This window comes from Micromys minutus, assembly GCF_963924665.1.
Source record: "Micromys minutus genome assembly, chromosome: 8".
In the NCBI taxonomy this organism is placed as follows: Eukaryota; Metazoa; Chordata; class Mammalia; order Rodentia; family Muridae; genus Micromys; species Micromys minutus.
In genome coordinates, this window is record NC_137977.1 from 63,190,437 (window position 1) to 63,207,809 (window position 17,373).

Here is a 17,373-nt window from a genome sequence, read left to right on the forward strand (position 1 = left end):
AAGGAGGCTACATAACTTCCAGGGTCACTTAGCTGGGAAGCCATGAGATTGGATGCAGAACCAACCAATCTTTCTACATCAGTTTTGATGCTGCTCACATTGATATGACCCCAGGCCAATCACTAACTTGTATCAGTTCAGGCAACCTAAGGTAACTGTTGCCTTATCTTCTGAGCAGGGATGAAAATTTCTTTGTTTTCCTCGGCAAGAAGATCTAAGGGGATGGATAGGATATGAAGATATTTTGGGATGAACAAAGTTCTATGCATATAAAAAGGAACCTTTTTGGCAGAAAAAGTCGTTAGGTCAAGATGATTCTCCGAACAAAGGTCGCACGTTACCTTCTTTCTTACCTCTCTCTTTGGAAGAGGCTGCACTCTTGCCCACCTGAGAGTCCACTTGTCAACTCTGTTTGTGTCTTACATGGGGCTATGTATTAGAACTTACTATAGTCCACCAGAGCTCTAGGAAGGAGACAGCTTTCTCCTAAGCTTAACTTGAAGCTGTGGATCTAGTCACCCCTCCACCAAGGGTCAGGTATCACATATCCTGAATATCAGGCATTTACATTGAAACACTAGCAAAATTACAGTTATGAAATATCAGTGAAATCATTTTATAGTTGGGGTCACCACAACAGGAAGGACTGTATTAAAGGGTCGCAGCCTTAGGAAGGCTGAGAGGCACTGTAAGGAATCCTGTGGGATTCAGGGATGATCACATTCTTCATTTCACACTCGCATCACTTGCTCTGAACAGCAAGTTAGCAGTTGCTTGTCTCTAAACCAAAGACAATTAAAAATAGCTCCTCTGCCGTAGACCGCACATACCCTTCAATGGGGTAAAAACTCCACACAGGGATAGAACAGGAACGCTGCTCTGCCTGTATCTATGAAATGCATAAGTTAAACGTTAAACAAAGAATCACATTTATTTCATTCTGATTTGATTAGTCTAAAAGAACATGAAACTCTATTAGGAGACTAGATGAAAATGGAAACTTAGAGCAATAATGCAGGTAAGAATTAACTCCATGGCTCCATAGACTTTCTTTTTAGTATTTACCAAGAATTAAGTTGGCCTTCACCTTCACTAAGAGAGCACAGCGCACAAGGAATAATGGCACAGGCCTTCAATCTATGGATTTGATAGACAAAAGCAAATAGGTTTGTATGAGTTCAAGACCAGCCTGTCAACATAGTGAGTTCCAGGCCAGCTATGACTTCACAGTGATACCCTGTGAACAACAACAACAACAATAATAATAATACAAAAGGAAGAAAAGAATTCACAAAAAGAAGAGATCCACTTCCAACCAACATACACACAGACACACATGGCATGTGTTGCAGAGAGAGAGAGTGAGAAAGAGAGAGAGAGAACAACCTATATGATTAGAGCACTCCTTACTCAATTCTGGTATACTCGTTAGGGAAAGTTTAGAAGTTAATACCCATCAAAGTTTCATGTATTTAAAGTTTGGAACAAGTGGAGGGGGAAGGGGATAGGGGAAGGGAATAGCACTTGAAATATAAATACAAAGACTATCTAATTTAAAAAATGTTTGGTCTCTAAAATAGCATTACTGTGGATTAGAAAGCTCACAGGTGAAATGTAGCATGAGATCTTTATGAGGTGGCATGGGATGGGCTGTTTTTCTGGGATCCCAACCTCTTCTCTTTTATCATTTTGCCCCACCATGTTTTTGTTCTGGATTGGCTTTTGCCAGAAACCCAAAGCATCAACACCACCAGAGCCTGAACTGTCACTTTTTAAAATTGTAACCCAAAAATATGTTTCTTCTTGTGGTGAGTTATGACATGTTTACCCTAGCTGATCTTACTTTCACGGCACATTAGAAGACAGGAATAAAATTAAATGTTGTTCCCTTCCTCACAGGAACCTGGAAAATGGGCAAAGTGGCTTTCAGTGAGGACTTTCCAAGGATATCTTCTTTGATACAATGTCGTGAGTGCTCCAGATGTTCCTTTGACCCATGCTTGTAGAATTCTATCATACCACCAGTCTCTGAACAAACCTTATCACATCCAATCTTAAGCTCTGTGATTTTGTACACAAAGCTAATGTGTTAATAATAATGTACCCTGTTCTTCTGGCAGGAGTAAAACTGAAGCAACTTAAAATGCCATCAGCAAAAAAAAAAAAAAAAAAAAAAAAAAAAATTATTTATTTCTCATCTCTGAGCATCACAGAAAACAGAATTTCATTGGCTGGGTCTGTCTTCAAGAGCTTTCTGGTTTTAATTAAAGCTTCAAGTCTCCAAGGAAGAAACTGGCATTCTGGGAGGCTAAGTAAAGCCCAGCCAAGTTTTAGTGTCTCCACAGGACCCCAGAAAGGATGTTCTACACATCTAGGTGTATTTTGCTATTCTCTTTGCTTGAGCTACAGAAGCTTTGTGGCAGACACTGCAGTATACCTGCATGTAAGGACCACTTTGCAAGAACACCCCACTCCTAGATGAAGAGTTTTGCTCCACAGAAGCACTGATCTGGCCCCTAATGGAATTTAAACTTAAGAGAACAGCAGAAAAGGAATGGGAAATCCAGAGGAGAGCTCTTACTTATGTATTTCTTCTTTAGCATGATTCTTTGTCCTAGCTCTTTTTATTGGCCATTTTTTTTAGCTAAGTTCTACAATAACCCAAAGCTCTGCTCTTTTTCCCTCCCCTCCTTCACATGGATCAAGTATTTTTCAAAGTAGCTTCCTGTGAGGAAAGGCAGTTTGGGACCAGATGCCCTCCTGGCAGCCGGGACTGTTTGCTTCCCTTGGGGATACCTCCAGGCTTCCCAGGGGACACCTAGAACTGAGCCTCAGGCAAGGCCTTCCTATGTAGCATTCTGATGTTAAGATGGAAAAGATCAGATTACAGCCTTGTGCTTGCCTGGCTCCTCATAGGCTTATAAGGCAGTTATTTTCTTGCAAGCTCCAAGTGATCCTCTTCCTAAGCAATACCACTGCCTGAGATGCCCCACTACATTCCCTTCCAGCCAACCCTTCCCCCTCCTCCACTTTGTTTATTCCAGTGACATGTCTATTTTCCTGCTCAGAGAGACAAGTCCCTTTCCCTGTCTCCTGACTGCTGGTGATCCCCACGTCCTCCCCCAGCTCAGCTCAGGTTACTAAAGTGGCCAAGGCTTGCACCGCCCAGCTCCTCCAGCAGTTCAACTTCCTCAAACTGGGACTTTCCACTTCTCTCTCTCTCTCTCTCTCTCTCTCTCTCTCTCTCTCTCTCTCTCTCTCTCTCTCTCTCTCTCCTTCTCTCTCCCTTCCCTCTTCCCTCCCTCTCTCTCTTTCACAGGGGAAAAGGACTATGTGTTAAGCAACACTCCACTATCTAGCCTCGGTATTTTCTTAGACTACATTCGCTGCAACCGCACTCGCCCTTTTCCTTCTTTCTGATTAGCCTGAGACACCAGCAAGGAGGCGAAGCACAGGCTAGAAACACTGCCTTCAGTGTGACTCTGAAGCCTGGAAATCGCACTCAGAGCAGAGATGAGCCTCCTGTCAAGACTTTAAGGACGGGAAAGGAAGTCACAGAACTCAAGAGAACAGGGAGGCAGGACGGTAAACTGGCTGCCTCTTAAAGGTTGCAACCTCTCCCTTGCCCCTGGCCAGCTGGCAAGGCCTTCTCTTGCCAGCCAGGCTGCTTGTAACTGGAAAGAAGACAGGAAACTCCTGCCGGTGTGCCTAGGTCTGTAGATGTGGACACACACAGCATTCTTCCACTCCAGGTCCCTCTTCACCACACCACGAGCAAACAGGGGTTTCAGAACTCACCGACTTTGAAGGAGACACCTGAGGTTTATCTGCAGGCCCTGTGAGAGCGTGAGGGATGAGCTCAAACTACCAAAGAGTTTTGGTGACAGCTCTTCTACGAAATTACTTTCAGAGCCAATCTTCAGAGATGTGGGGAATGTAAAACAGGAGGGAGATGGAAGGAAAATGAAAGAGGAAAGGAAGGCAGTTTTTTGTTTTTTGGTTTTTTAAGAAGAAAGTAAAAGCAGTATTTCCATGAAGATCATGGACTTGAACCAAGTTTCAACAGGAAAGGTGTGGGGTGTTTGTGGGCAGGAAGACCAGGGGCAGGGAAAGGAATGTAGCATCTTAAGAATTCTAGAATCACCTCCTCTCATTTCTGAAGGAATAAGGACACTAAGGACCCGCATTCTCCCTCCTCCCTCCTTCACACACACACACACACATATACACACACACACACACCACAGTGCTCTGTCAGTGTCAGAAGTCAACCAAGAGATTATCAGGAGAGTTTATTTGAAACGGAAACAAATCGGAAATCCTTCCCTCAACAGTCCCTTCTGAGAGATATACATGCTGAGAATCCCACAAAGACACATAAAGAATAAATGCAGCATCAGAGGGGAGTAAGTACTCGTCCCCACACTCCCAGCATCTCTAGCCTCATCCCCTACTTCCAACTGAACAACTTTCCTGATCTGCAAGAAAATACTCCAGTTGAGTCCAATTTAGAACTGTAGTAGCTGGTATGGATCTAGGAGGGAGAGATGGGAGAGCGGACGGAGTAGAAGATAGCATTTCGACAGTAACTTTTTTTTTTAGGAGCAGCATGCTCTACTGATCGGAAATTGCAATTACCCAACAATGCTTCCATCACAGACACCAAATGCAGCGTCCCCGCGATCACTGTCTAGCTACGGATCTGCCCACTCCAATTTACCTGACTTAGATTCTCAGGAACTTCGCAGACAGTATTTTGGTCAAAGAGATAATGGTTCGAAAGACAAAAACAATAAATCCACACTGAAGGGCTTCCTTTCCGGAGTGATTTCCCATTGGAAACCACCGAAAGGGAAGCCTGCCGTTAATTCCCAAGCCCTCTGCTCCTGTACAAACGCACACAATGCGTGCTTTCAAAGGGGCATTCTCTGCTTTTAAGGGAATTCCTGCCTTTTCACAATCCCAAGCCCAGAGAGCACAAGAAAGAGACTCAAATCCACTGATTAAGATTTTTTTTAAGAGAAAAACTAACAGCCAGAACGCAAGCACACACCAACCTTCATTGGCTGGACCACTTCTCGCCTGTTCTTCTATAAACGACACGTTAGATTCTGATACATTTAACACCCCCCCTCCCAACCCAACTAGGTTACAATGTAGCTCTCTAGCTCCACTTAACCTGCAAGTTACAAAGAGAGGGGAAAAAAAATATCCTGCCGCCTCCCCACCCCTTTCCCTACCCCCTCCCTTTCCCCAGTCCACTTCACCAAAGCCAAACCCGCCAGCCCAGGCAGCCGGCAACAGGACCAAGGGAGGGTGCAGAAGGTGGGGGTGGGGAGGGGATCAGATTAGCCGAAACTCAATAAGCTCCCAGCCCTCCAAGCCCCACGCTACCACCATCACCGCCACCAACGGGCTACTCCAGTTAAGTCAGCACCACTGGCGACCCACCAGCCGGCAGAATCGCGCCCATCCCCGCGCAGCTTCGCGGGGACCTGCATCCCGCCCCCTTGGCCCGGTCCCCCCCAACCCCTCCTCCAGCCCAGTGCAAAGTCAAAGCCCCGGCAAGGCGACGTGAACTTTTGCATGCATGGCACACACCGCCCCCGGCCCCGGGCGCGCTGGGCCCGCGGCGCGGCGGGAGGCTAGGCGCCCCGGCTCCCGCGCCAAGGTCGCCGCGCTCGCTCACCCATGTCCCGGCGGCTCCGGCTCCGCTGGCCCGGGCGCTCGCTCAGATTCCGCCTCCGGTCGCTCGTCCGAGCCCCCAAAGGTGCTGCTGCGGCAACTCCATAGCGACGAGCATCTGTCAAACGGCGACGCGCGGGGCGGGCCGCCCTCGCTCGGGGGGCGCCGGGGCCCCCGGGCGCGCAGGCGGCGGCGAGCGCCCCGGCCAGCCCCGCGCTTCCCGCCCGCCGCGGCCGCCTCCGCCGCGCCACGGATTTACGGAGAGAGATATCAAGGGGGAAAATGGCGTCTCCGGAGCCCGAGGAGTCCTGGAGTAATCACATTCACACACACGCCCGCACGCACACACACTCGCACACACTCGCACACAGGCGCGCGGCGAGCCCGGCTAATTTTAGCAGGAACCAAATATAATATACATATATGTACATATACAGAAATATGCATATGTACATATATATTATTTAGATTTCCCCCTCTCTCCGTTCAATGCTATTTTTTTTCCCTATTCTCCAAAGGATGGATTGGAGGGTTACAAAATGTTGCCCGGCTGGGCTCGCAGGAGGCGGCGCGCCGAGAGCTGGGGCGCTTTTGCTGAGCTGTGCAGTTCGGTCCCCGGCGCCCGCCGGCCCTGCCGCCGCTGGTCCGCCCGCGGTCGCTACTGCCGCCGCCGCCGCCGTCGCCGCCGTTCTATGGCCGCGCCCGCCCCGCGCCCCCTCCGCGTCCCCTCGCCGCCCGCTCGCGTCCCCGGCGAGCGCTGGAGTGGGGTCGGGCCCGTGTGCCTGCCTCCCGCGCCCTCTCCCGAGTCCCGGAGTCCTACTGAAAGGAAGGGGGAGGGCGTGCGAGGGGGAGGGGGAGAATTGAAGCGGCCGCGCGGCGGAGCCGACGGGGACTGCCACCCCGCGTTCTCCCTCGGAGGGGGCGTGGGAGCCCACACTGCTCGCCCCGCGAGCCCGGGCCGCTCCCCAGCCGGAGCCCAGGGAGACGCAGCCAGCGAGCGGCCGACGACCTCTGTCTCCCTCCACCGCCCCCCTGGGTGAATTTCGGTCAATTGGAGGGAGCAGGGCTCTTGCTGGAGGGGAAAGGAGAACAGTTCGGGGACGCGGATCGGGGACCCCTCGCCGCCCCCCGAGCCCCTCCCGCTCCCCAGTGCCCTCGCGGCCCAGTAGCTCCAGCGAGTCGGAGTCTGCCGCGGAGACTGAGCGGCCGTGGGGACCGCCGCGGGCTGGGCGCCGGTTCCCGGGCTCAACACTGCCACTATCTGACACAACAGGAGCAGTGTTGGGGGGAGCTAGCTGCGTGAAGAGACGCGAGACGTGATAGGCTCTCCTAAATGGGTGCTCTTTTTTTTTTTTTTTTTTTTTTTTTTTTTTAACCTGGTAATTACATTTCACTTCCAGAGATTTATATTTTTTGTTAAGCTACTTGTTTGCATTCAGATGTTCATGAGCATTCCTCGTTATTCAGTAGAACGGGACCCTTGATGAAGGCAAGGACCAGACGGGATGACAAATGCGCATTGACATACAGTTCCCTTTACAGGGTGGCAGAAATGAACAAGATGAAAGCAACGTCTTCCTTTCTGACAAAAATACGGTGCTGTTTCAAATCTCTCTGAGAATTTGTATTTGGGTTGCAGGGGTCTTTCCAGGACAACTGAACAATGAAACCCCTCAGGTTTATAGGGATGTCCTAGGACAAAGTGAGGTGAATGTGATAATTCTGGGAGCATCTATATATAATGGGTCTCTTTTAGACATTCAGGAAAATGGGAGTTTTGGGAGGGTTCTTGGGTCTCCTGTTTTCTAGGGGTTTGGGGTCATTTGGACTGACAAAGAGAATGGTCTAGAAGTGAGCAAGAGGGTCCCCTTCACCAACCCTATGAGCCACTGTCGTCCTGGGTTCGTTGCCAGTATGAACTCTGCCACAGAACACGCCCAGACTGCCCTTTCACCTGGGGTTTCCAACATGCATCAAAAAAGATTGGAGAAGGTGTGGTTTCACCATCTTCTGCTTCTTACACAACTGGTCTGTTTGGGTACTAGCTTTCCCCAAAACTGTCACCAAAAGACTTCATGGGGAGGAATCATCTCAACATGTCTTTTATCATAGGTCATATTAGAGTGTTATTATTAATGTTATTATTAGAAAAAATGTAGGGTCGATAAGCTGCTTAAGGAGACAGAAACCAAGGCACAGAAGAAGCAAGGTCAAAACCAAACATTCTTTGGATCAAATGGCCATGAGCTTGTGCTCCCAGACTTCTGAATCATAGACATAAGCCTACAGAACAACCAGTAGCATCTGAGTCAGTACGAGCATCCCGTAGGTTTCCTATCCCTCCTCAAAGGAGAAGGCCACTCAGAAACCAGAATGGCTTTCCCACAGTACATGGCCGGCTATCTGACTAATGAGAAGGGGAATGAAAGCATGATTCTTGGTTTGTTTACAGGGTCTTACATTCTATGGTGCATTGCTTTGAAAGCAAATAAAACAAACCTGTCTATATTGGCTGGTTTTGTGTCAACTTGACACAAGCTGGAGTTATCACAGAGAAAGGAGCCTCCCTTGAGGAAATGCCTCCATGGGGTCCAGCTCTAAGGCATTTTCTCAACTAGTGATCAAGGGGGGAGGGCCCAGCCCATTGTGGGTTGTGCCATCCCTGGGCTGGTAGACCTGGGTTCTATAAGAAAGCAAGTTGAGCAAGCCAGGGGAAGCAAGCCAGTAACATCCCTCCATGGCCTCTGCATCAGCTCCTGCTTCCTGACCTGCTTGAGTTCCAGTCCTGACTTTCTTTGGTTATGAACAGTGATGTGGAAGTGTAAGCTGAAGAAACCCTTTTCTCCCCAACTTGTTTCTTGGTCATGATGTTTGTGCAGGAATAGAAACCCTGACTAAGACACTGTCCCTTAATCTAAAATCCACTACAACTCAAAGTATAAGTGAGTGCAGAGATGGTGTTCACCTAGGAGAATCGCTAGTGGACTCCATCCTAGAAATGTTGGGAGAACAGTAGACTATCCCAAGCCACTGGATCAAAGTCAGGAATGGATCCTATTTCCCTTGTCTTCTCACTGAGTGTTTCTCAACTGCCTATCTTCAGTTATGAGAAGGGAAAAGGGCAAGAAGGAATTTTCTTCCTCTTTCTTTAATCTACGTAGAGAAGCTCCCATGTTCTCTACAGATTTTAATTTATGCTGGTGTATCACGTTCGGAATACAATGCTATCTGAATAGAATTGTGGTGGAGTCATTGGAACCGAACCACTTTCCTCGGTGGTCTAGCTCTTTTTCACATAGAACTTTCCCCGGATACTAGCTGAGGGTTCGGACTTCTCCCTTCATCTTCTTCTGTAAGAAGTCACCTTTGGATGGCCTCATCACTTAAGCTTAGGAGAGCAAGTCTCAGGCCAACGAAGCAGTTCGTGTGCAAACGGTGATGTGCAGGATGGAGAAAGGGTGATCTGAGCACCAGATGTGAACACGCATGGCACACCCCCTTTACACTGACATATCCTTCACTGTCCTGTGGTCAGTAAGCTACTGTGTAGTGTGGAAGATACACTGACTGGCATTATGGATGTAACTAGAAGTTCAGACAGGCCACGGCCCCACCCCTGTCCTCATAGACTTCACAGCTGAGAGAGAATGAATGACTCATAAACTGCTCTGCACAATTCAGTATGAGAAGACTAGAGATGAGATGTTTACGGGGCATGCACTCCACAGATGCAGAAGGGACGGGAAGGGGTCAAGTCTCTTTAACACGGCTGCAAACTCGCTGTTTGTGTGCGTTTAACACACAACCCCCCCCCCCCCCCCGCACACACACACATACCTCTCTTACTCTATCTTTTCAACAAAATGTAAAATTCATGAGGACTGAGTTACGCCTTGCATGGACATTGTCCGAAAATGTGAGTCAGACTCTCTCTCCCTCTGACGCCACCATGTAGTCACCTGGGCTGTTGTTTGTGCTCCAGGCATCTAGGTTCTTATCCTATAAAACTGTCACCTTATGGTGCCACTTACCCAACAGTCTAAGCAGGAATGATGCAAGGACATAATGGGACGATCATGCATCCCACGGCACTTGAGAACTTATTTTATGTGTGTGAATTTGAAATCTAGCTGCAATAACAGCTCCCACCATCCTCACAGATAGAAAGGAATAAGGCTACTCCCTCTGTTCCTCCTTCCGTTGAGCTTAAGCGCTATAATGCAATGCTCAGAATCAGTCACTCCCAGGTCCAACTGCAAGAGTTCTTATCTGCAGCAAGGTGAGCTAGCATGCTCTTCTGTAGTGCTTCTTATTTATAGAGAATTATCTGGTAGAATTACCATGGTTTGGGACCCACCTTGATTTTCTCCATCTTGAATGGGTTCAACATTCATTTTAAAAATGCTCCAAATGCTTCGGATGTGCTCTCGGAATTGACACTTTCCGGTGTCACTTGGCAGTCAGTGTGGTGAATAGAACTCGTCTTGAGCACAGTAATGGGGAACATATTTAACTGAAGGGGGTGAAAGGGTCATAGGGGCCTCTGGTGGAGGACTGGCTGTGCTGTACTTAAAGCTAAGGGACAATTCCAGAACTATAGAATTGGGAAGCACATTCCATGACACAATGAAGTACTCAGGCATCCGATCATCAAGGAGACTTGGATTTAGACTTATTTAGGGAGTAACTTTAATGTTCTTGATGCCTCATATTCTGCTTTGAGAACAAGAGAACCCCGAAGTCTTCTGAGGACAATGCTAGCCAAAGAAAACTTTTGAATTTTTTTTTTTTAAAAAAATCAAAGTCAAGAGAGGCTCAGCCTCAGCAAGATAGAACATGGTGGGGGCAATCAGGGGAGTGTGGGACAATTCTTAAACCTAAGAAATGTTTCAAGGAAGAGAAAGACTTGTTTGACTTTGCCCTGAGGATTGCAACCCCAATGAGCTACGCTTATGGGGGGGGGGAATAAAATCTCAACTCAGAATAACAGAAAACATGTGAAGGTTCTTGAATAAAATAATCACCCTCCCGGTCTGTCATTCACACTCTTTATCAATCACCCTCCCTATCAATCACCCTACCTATCAATGAGCCTCCTGCCCTGAGAAACATGCCACAAGAGACTTTATGCCCTCATTTCCCATCTCGGACTTTGCAGTCTACTTTCTGTCTTCCCTGGATAAAATTATACGTGGAGTCTATTATACTCAATAAACATTGCTTAAATGTCAACGCTACTTAACAACAGATATAGCACGTAACCTGTCCTTCATAAAGAATATTGACATATGATTATCCCCCGGCTGATGACAAATATCCAGTTGCCTATTGGATCCTATTGAGGGCAAGAAGAACAAAGTCAGAGCCGTGTGAACTTGAAACGGCAGTTATTTTTAAATCCCAGAATTCTAACTTGGTAACACCTAACATTCGTTTTAGGTGACCATTGGTCATGCATCATGAATGACTGCATGAAGAAAGAAATCAATCAGTTAGTCAGCCCAAGGTAACCATGGAGAGGTAGAAATTATAACCTTTGACTCTCCTTCTGGTCTAACTCTAACTGATTGGGTAAAGCTCAATATGGAATTTTAATTCTCTTTAGCTCAGCTTCCTCATCAATAAACTGAGAACCATAGCCTTGCCCAAAGCATCAATCATCATGAAGTATATAGGAAATATCAGATGTAAAGTTACATTATGATACTCAATGATGTGGTTCAAATTCTGGCTTTGATCATTAAAATCTGAAAGGATATTTTAGGTGATTCCTTCCAGATGCAGCTTTTCATTCTACTGCTCTAAAGGCCTTATCTTCTCCTTCTCGAAGAAGCAATGCAATTTTCACTCTTCCCTTCTCCCACCCTGCCTCCCCTTTAGAAGGATTCCTTTTTTTGACCACTTCCAAAGCTACCACCGTTGTTCAATGTCAAAGATCAGAATCCAACCACCTAGTGCCAACATCTAGCCAGTAAGTGATGCTTAATTGTCAGAGATCCTTAGCCAACCTGATGGGTATAAATTGGATGGACTGTAAGTTATTGGATTGTACTTTGAAACTCATGCTAACTCAGCTAGAAGAAACAGACTTTGCAAAGCACCTAGTTCATTGGGAGAGTCCTCCAAAGTGGCTTTCACTATTTTAAAGTAACATTATTTTGGATCTCTATTCTGTGGCTTCTTGTCCACCTCATTGTTACTGTGATTTTATAGTATGTACAAATCTGCAGTGAGACTTGAAGTATTCCCATCTCCCCACTGAGGTGTGCAGCTACAAGGAGTTTGTGTTCATAATTCTGTAGAGCACCAGCATCTGTAGGAGATTTCAGAATGATGGTATAGCAGAGGAAACCAGGATCCTCCTCATGGATAGGGAAAACAAGGGCTGCCCAGTAAATGCCTTATACTGATGACAGATTATTGAAATAACGCAGGGAAACTTAACAGAAGGCAGATATTAGGAAGAATGACCAGACTTCGTGGAAATCAGCAAGTTGCCAGTCCCTTCTCTCTTGTACCATCTCTTGTTCTTCTGTCTAGAAGATATTACATAAATTAAGGAGAGAAATGAGCACTTGACTTCAGTGAGTCCAGCATATGCTCACTGGGTACTAGCTACTGCTAGATAATTTTTTTATGCCCTAACATTCCCTTTGCAACAGACCTTCCCAAGAAATTGCCCATTCCTTCCAACATGCTTTGCAAAGGCTTTCTGTCTTAAGCACTCAGCTTCTCTTTTATAGTAGCTATAGCTGATGTCCGCCTCTAATCCTTACAGTTATTAATAGAGACTGTAAGAAACATAAAGTCTTTCTTAGTCATATACACAAACCGTCCAGGGTCTCTTCCTCAGGTAGGAAAGAAAGGTGGGGTAGTAGCAAGCCCTCTGAAGACAGAAGCTCTGGCTAGCCAAGGCAACTGATTACTTAATAGACTTCTCAGAGGGGCTGGCGAGGCTTTTCAGATGACTTGAGACTTCCTAACTATCACCGTCTAAACTGTCACCTCCCTATGCTTTGCCTTTTGTTATATTAAACTCTCTGCATACTTTGGCATGTCTCTGTTGGCTAAGCAGAGCTTGAGGTTCAAATTTTGTATGATTTATATAAATAAGCTTTTAATCCCATGGAAATAAATTAGATACCAATCACTGGCTATAACAGAACATACTGCATTGTATCTGACTACCTATGTGAAGGCATTAGCAGGTAGCCAAAGCAGCCACAATATTTAGTTCTATGATCTTCAAAGAAGGGAAGCGCTCGATATTTGAAGCAACCCTCATGTTCTTTTCTCAGGGGATTTGCTGATTTGGAAAACACATGTGGGGCAAGACTGTAGGCAAGTGAATAAAAGCCTGAGAAGAATGTGACAGTGTCTGGAGCTGAGCAGAATAAACTGGAGTTTAGTCATTTCAATGCAGCTGGATCTCCAGGCTATGGCTGTACGGGTTTCCTCTGGGAGAATGCAGTGTAAGGAGCAGAATTTAAGGTGTGAAGAAGTCAAGGGGAGCTAAGAGGCAAGAAGGCTACATAGATTCCAGTGGCCAAAATTATGGAAAATTACACACACACACACACACACACACACACACACACACACACACACACTTCAGTCTTCACCATGGAAAAAGTTCTGGTTAAAAATAAAACCAACCAACCAACCAACCAACAACAACAACAACAACAAAATACCTTCAAGCTTTCTTTTGGAATCTCAACATTCTTAAACTTAAGAGTAAGAAAACAGGGTAGTGAAGTACTATCACTGGTGGCAATGGTGACAGTGGTAGCGGTGGTGGTGATGATGGTGGTAATGGTGGTGGTGGTGGTGATGGTGGTGGTGGTAATGGTGGTGATGGTGGTGGTGGTAACGGTGGTGGTGGTAATGGTGGTGATGGTGGTGGTGATGATGGTGGTGATGGTGGTGGTGATGATGGTAGTGATGATGGTGGTGATGGTGGTGGTGATGGTAGTGATGGTGGTGGTGATTGTGGTGTTGGTGATGGTGGTGGTGATGATGGTGGTGATGGTGGTGGTGATGATGGTGGTGATGGTGGTGATGATGGTAGTGGTGATGATGATGGTGATGATGGTGGTGATGGTAGTGGTGATGATGATGGTGATGGTGGTGGTGATGATGGTGGTGATGGTGGTAGTAATGATGGTAGTGATGATGGTGGTGATGGTAATAATGATGGTGGTGATGGTGGTGATGATGGTGGTGGTGGTAATAGTGGTGGTGATTGTGGTGGTGGTGTAACTCCAAGTATCCTGGTCAAGTTCCATCTCCAAAATCACATAAGCTGAGTACAGTTGCACACTTACACAATCTCACCAGGTAGGTCACAAGGTCATCCTCAGCTACATAGTAAGTTGGAGATCACTCTGAGTTATATAAGACCCTGTGATTCATAAACAAATGAATGGAAGGAAAGTTAAATGCACGACTCACAGAAAGAATTCTAAGGTTTGTTTTGTTTTCACATCCAAGTTAATTCATTATCTGATTAAATTAAGTTCAACTCTGATACCGATTATGAACGCGTTTCCTCTTGTTTGTATTGAGTCGAAAGGCACTAAAAGACTAAAGAGATGAATGAGGTGAAAAGAAATGACTACAAGTCGTCAAGAATGATCCAGATTTGGGAGTCAATGGATACAAATTTTAAAATTGCTAAAATTACCATAGTTAAGAAAATATAATTTGTCCAGAATCAGCAGAAGCATACTTGTTTATTTAAAAGCAGAAATGTCCAGAGGTGATTCAGGAATAGAAAGGCATCTGTACGTAGATTTAGTGGCAGATTGAGCACATGTGACAAGAGGACTGTAAATAGGAGTTAGGGCTACAGAATTTATCTGAAGGAAAGTATCAACACCATTTTACAGGATTAAGATATTCTAAAAGTCAAATAACAATCTATTATTAAGATGGAATCATCTTGAAATAAAATTTTAAAATATAACTATTTTTATTGGATATTCTCTGTATTTACATTTCATATGTTATCCCCTTTCTCCCAATCCCATTCTCCCTCCTCCTCCCATTGCTGCCATGAAGGTGCTCCATCTCCTACCTCAGCACCTTGGCGTTCCCCTACACTGGGAAAAGCCTTCCCTGGGACAAAGGCCTCTCCTCTCATTGATGCCAGAGAATGCTATCCTCTGCTGTATATGCACTTGGAGCCATGGATCTCTTCATGCAAACCCATTGGTTGGTGTTTTTGTCCCTGGGAGCTGTGGAGGGTTTGGTTAGTTGATAATTTTGTTCTTCCCACGGGGTTTCAGACCATTTCAGCTTCTTCAGTGCTTTCTCTAGCTCCTTCATTTGGGTCCCCATGTTCAGTCTGATGGTTAGCTGCAAGCATCCTCCTCTGTATCTGTATGGCTCTGGCAGAGACTCTGAGGAGGCATCCATATCAGGTTCCTGGAGAGATGGCTCAATGGTTAAAAGCACTGACTGCTCTTCCAGAGGTTCTGAGTTCCAATCCTAGTAACCACATGGTGGCTCACGACCATCTTTAATGAGATGTGATGTCCTCTTCTGGTGTGTCTGAAGACAGCTACAGCAACTGCAACAGGGTTCTTAAATAGTGTGCTTCAGAGTCATTCATGACTCAATGGACAAACAATAAAAATCACAGTAATAGCTTAAAACTTAAAAATAACAAAAATATAATATAAATGCTTAGAATGCAGGTAAGCTGTGATTGTATTATAATTTATGACTCTAAACACATGCAATAAGAAAAAGTGGAGACTAAAAACTCAGCAATGTTATTACCTACCTAGAGAAGTCAGAAAAAAATTATTAGAAAATAAACCTCCACTTAGTAGAAGAAAATAAGACAAAAATCAATAGAATAGATGACAAATGTGATCAATACAGTAAATTTCAATGCCCAAATACAGTGTTTTGAGATGAGTTAAATAGACTTCTACATATTTCCTTGATTCATAACTTTGACATTTTGTTAAGAAAAATATAACTTGGGTTTTCTTACCATTAATCCAAAATGTATGTTTTTCATTTCCATTTTTTTTACTGCATTGTCTAAGTAAAAAGTATTTTCCGAATCTCTATATTCTGAAACAAAATGTAGTAATAAAGTTATTTTCAAATATATGTGTTTGAGTTTGTGTGTTTACATATATATATATACACACACACATATATATCTGTGTCTGTGTATGTGTATATTTATGTCTGTGTGTGCACCTGCCTGTGTATACGTATGTGTCTATATCTCTGTGTGTCTGTGTATATAAATTACACAGATTACATTCTCTAATCATAAGTATATATATTTTAAAGTTTTAAATTCGGCAAAACCTTTACATTCTGAATTTTCTAGGCATAAAGGAAGAGCAGCAGCAGCAGCAGCAAAGATAAAGAAAAGCAATGGAATCCTGGTTCTGCCTGAGTGCGTTGTCTATGGTGATGTTGATGTGAAGAAATAACTAGGGAGCGAATGAAAGGAAGGATGGGGCAGGAAAGAATGACACCATTTCCCAGGCTTCCTTCGTTAGATAAAGGTGAGAGCTCTGGTGACCTGCGTTCCGTACTTGTGTATCCTCACAGGGTTTCGAGTCTACCACATCCTAGATTCTCCTCTGTTCATCCTAACCCTAACCCCAATACAATTCTCTGCATTGTTTTGGTGACTATAAGAATAGAGCTTTGCTTTCACACTTTTTTTTTTCTGCACCAAGGCACGGCCAGAGTATTCTGGTTAATATGGTCGTAACACATGTGTCCTAGAAAATTTTAAGCAGCAGTGTGGTCTCCCAGACACTGGCCAGGAGGTTATGACAATGCGAAGCAGTAAAGGAGAATGGAAAGCAGTAAAGGGGAGTAAAAGGAGCTCTGCATCTGAGAACACTGTGCGGGTCCAGGATCATCCACCCAGATAGGTTTATGTGAAAAACTAATCTATTTTAGTGGGGGTTTTCTCTCTCACTTAGACTCGGTGTTCACGTAACAGCTAACTTCTCAAAGATCTGCTTTGGCATATTATGTTAAGATTTTTGTATCTCAATTAACATACAGTATAGTATTATAACGTCAAAACTTCTCATTTCAGTGTCTACATAAGGCACAGTATGTGTGCTAGTCACGTTTCTGTGATAAAATAAAACTTGAGACCAACAACTTCTAAATAAAAGACTGGACTATTTTGACTCATATTTCCCATTCCTTGGCTAGTACCATTACTTTAGGTCTACAGAAGGCAGTGACATCATAGAGTAATAGAGGAAAATGTTCACCTAATGTCACCCAGAAAAAACAATTCAGACTGGAAAGGGGCCAGATCCCAATGTCCCTTTCATGAGTTTGTCCCCAGTGACCTTTCACCCACTAGGTCCTACTTTCTAAAGTAGGACTAAGACTCCAACCCATCATCTTTGGGGGCATTTCATATTTAGATTACAGAAGTAAGCACATTCTTACTGCTTAAATTTTAGATTCAATACACACTAACTTGGATTGGTTCCTTAAGAACTTCTATTATTATACAAGCCTCCTAACACAAATTATCTTCCTCATTAAGTGAGATGACTGTCTGTAAATTGATTTCATTTTGTTAAGATATTAGCCCCAGAGATTTCTTCTAAAATATTTGTAACTGGAGGCTTCTTCACCCACATTTCAGTTCCCAAATAACAAATTGGAGGCTTATGTATT

The 17,373-nt window shown here is 44.9% G+C and overlaps 1 pseudogene across 1 annotated transcript in view; it reads right to left on the bottom strand.

The window, feature by feature from the left end:
• Window positions 1-6,732: 6,732 nt before the first annotated feature.
• The window catches only part of LOC308423431 (PRELI domain-containing protein 1, mitochondrial-like), a 34,445-nt pseudogene continuing 23,804 nt past the window's right edge, over window positions 6,733-17,373 (bottom strand). The window contains exons 3-4 of the transcript in view: window positions 6,820-6,980; window positions 6,733-6,757 (exon numbers count right to left, since the gene is read on the bottom strand). The product of the transcript in view is annotated as a PRELI domain-containing protein 1, mitochondrial-like (transcript). The remainder of the gene's footprint in view (window positions 6,758-6,819; window positions 6,981-17,373) is intronic.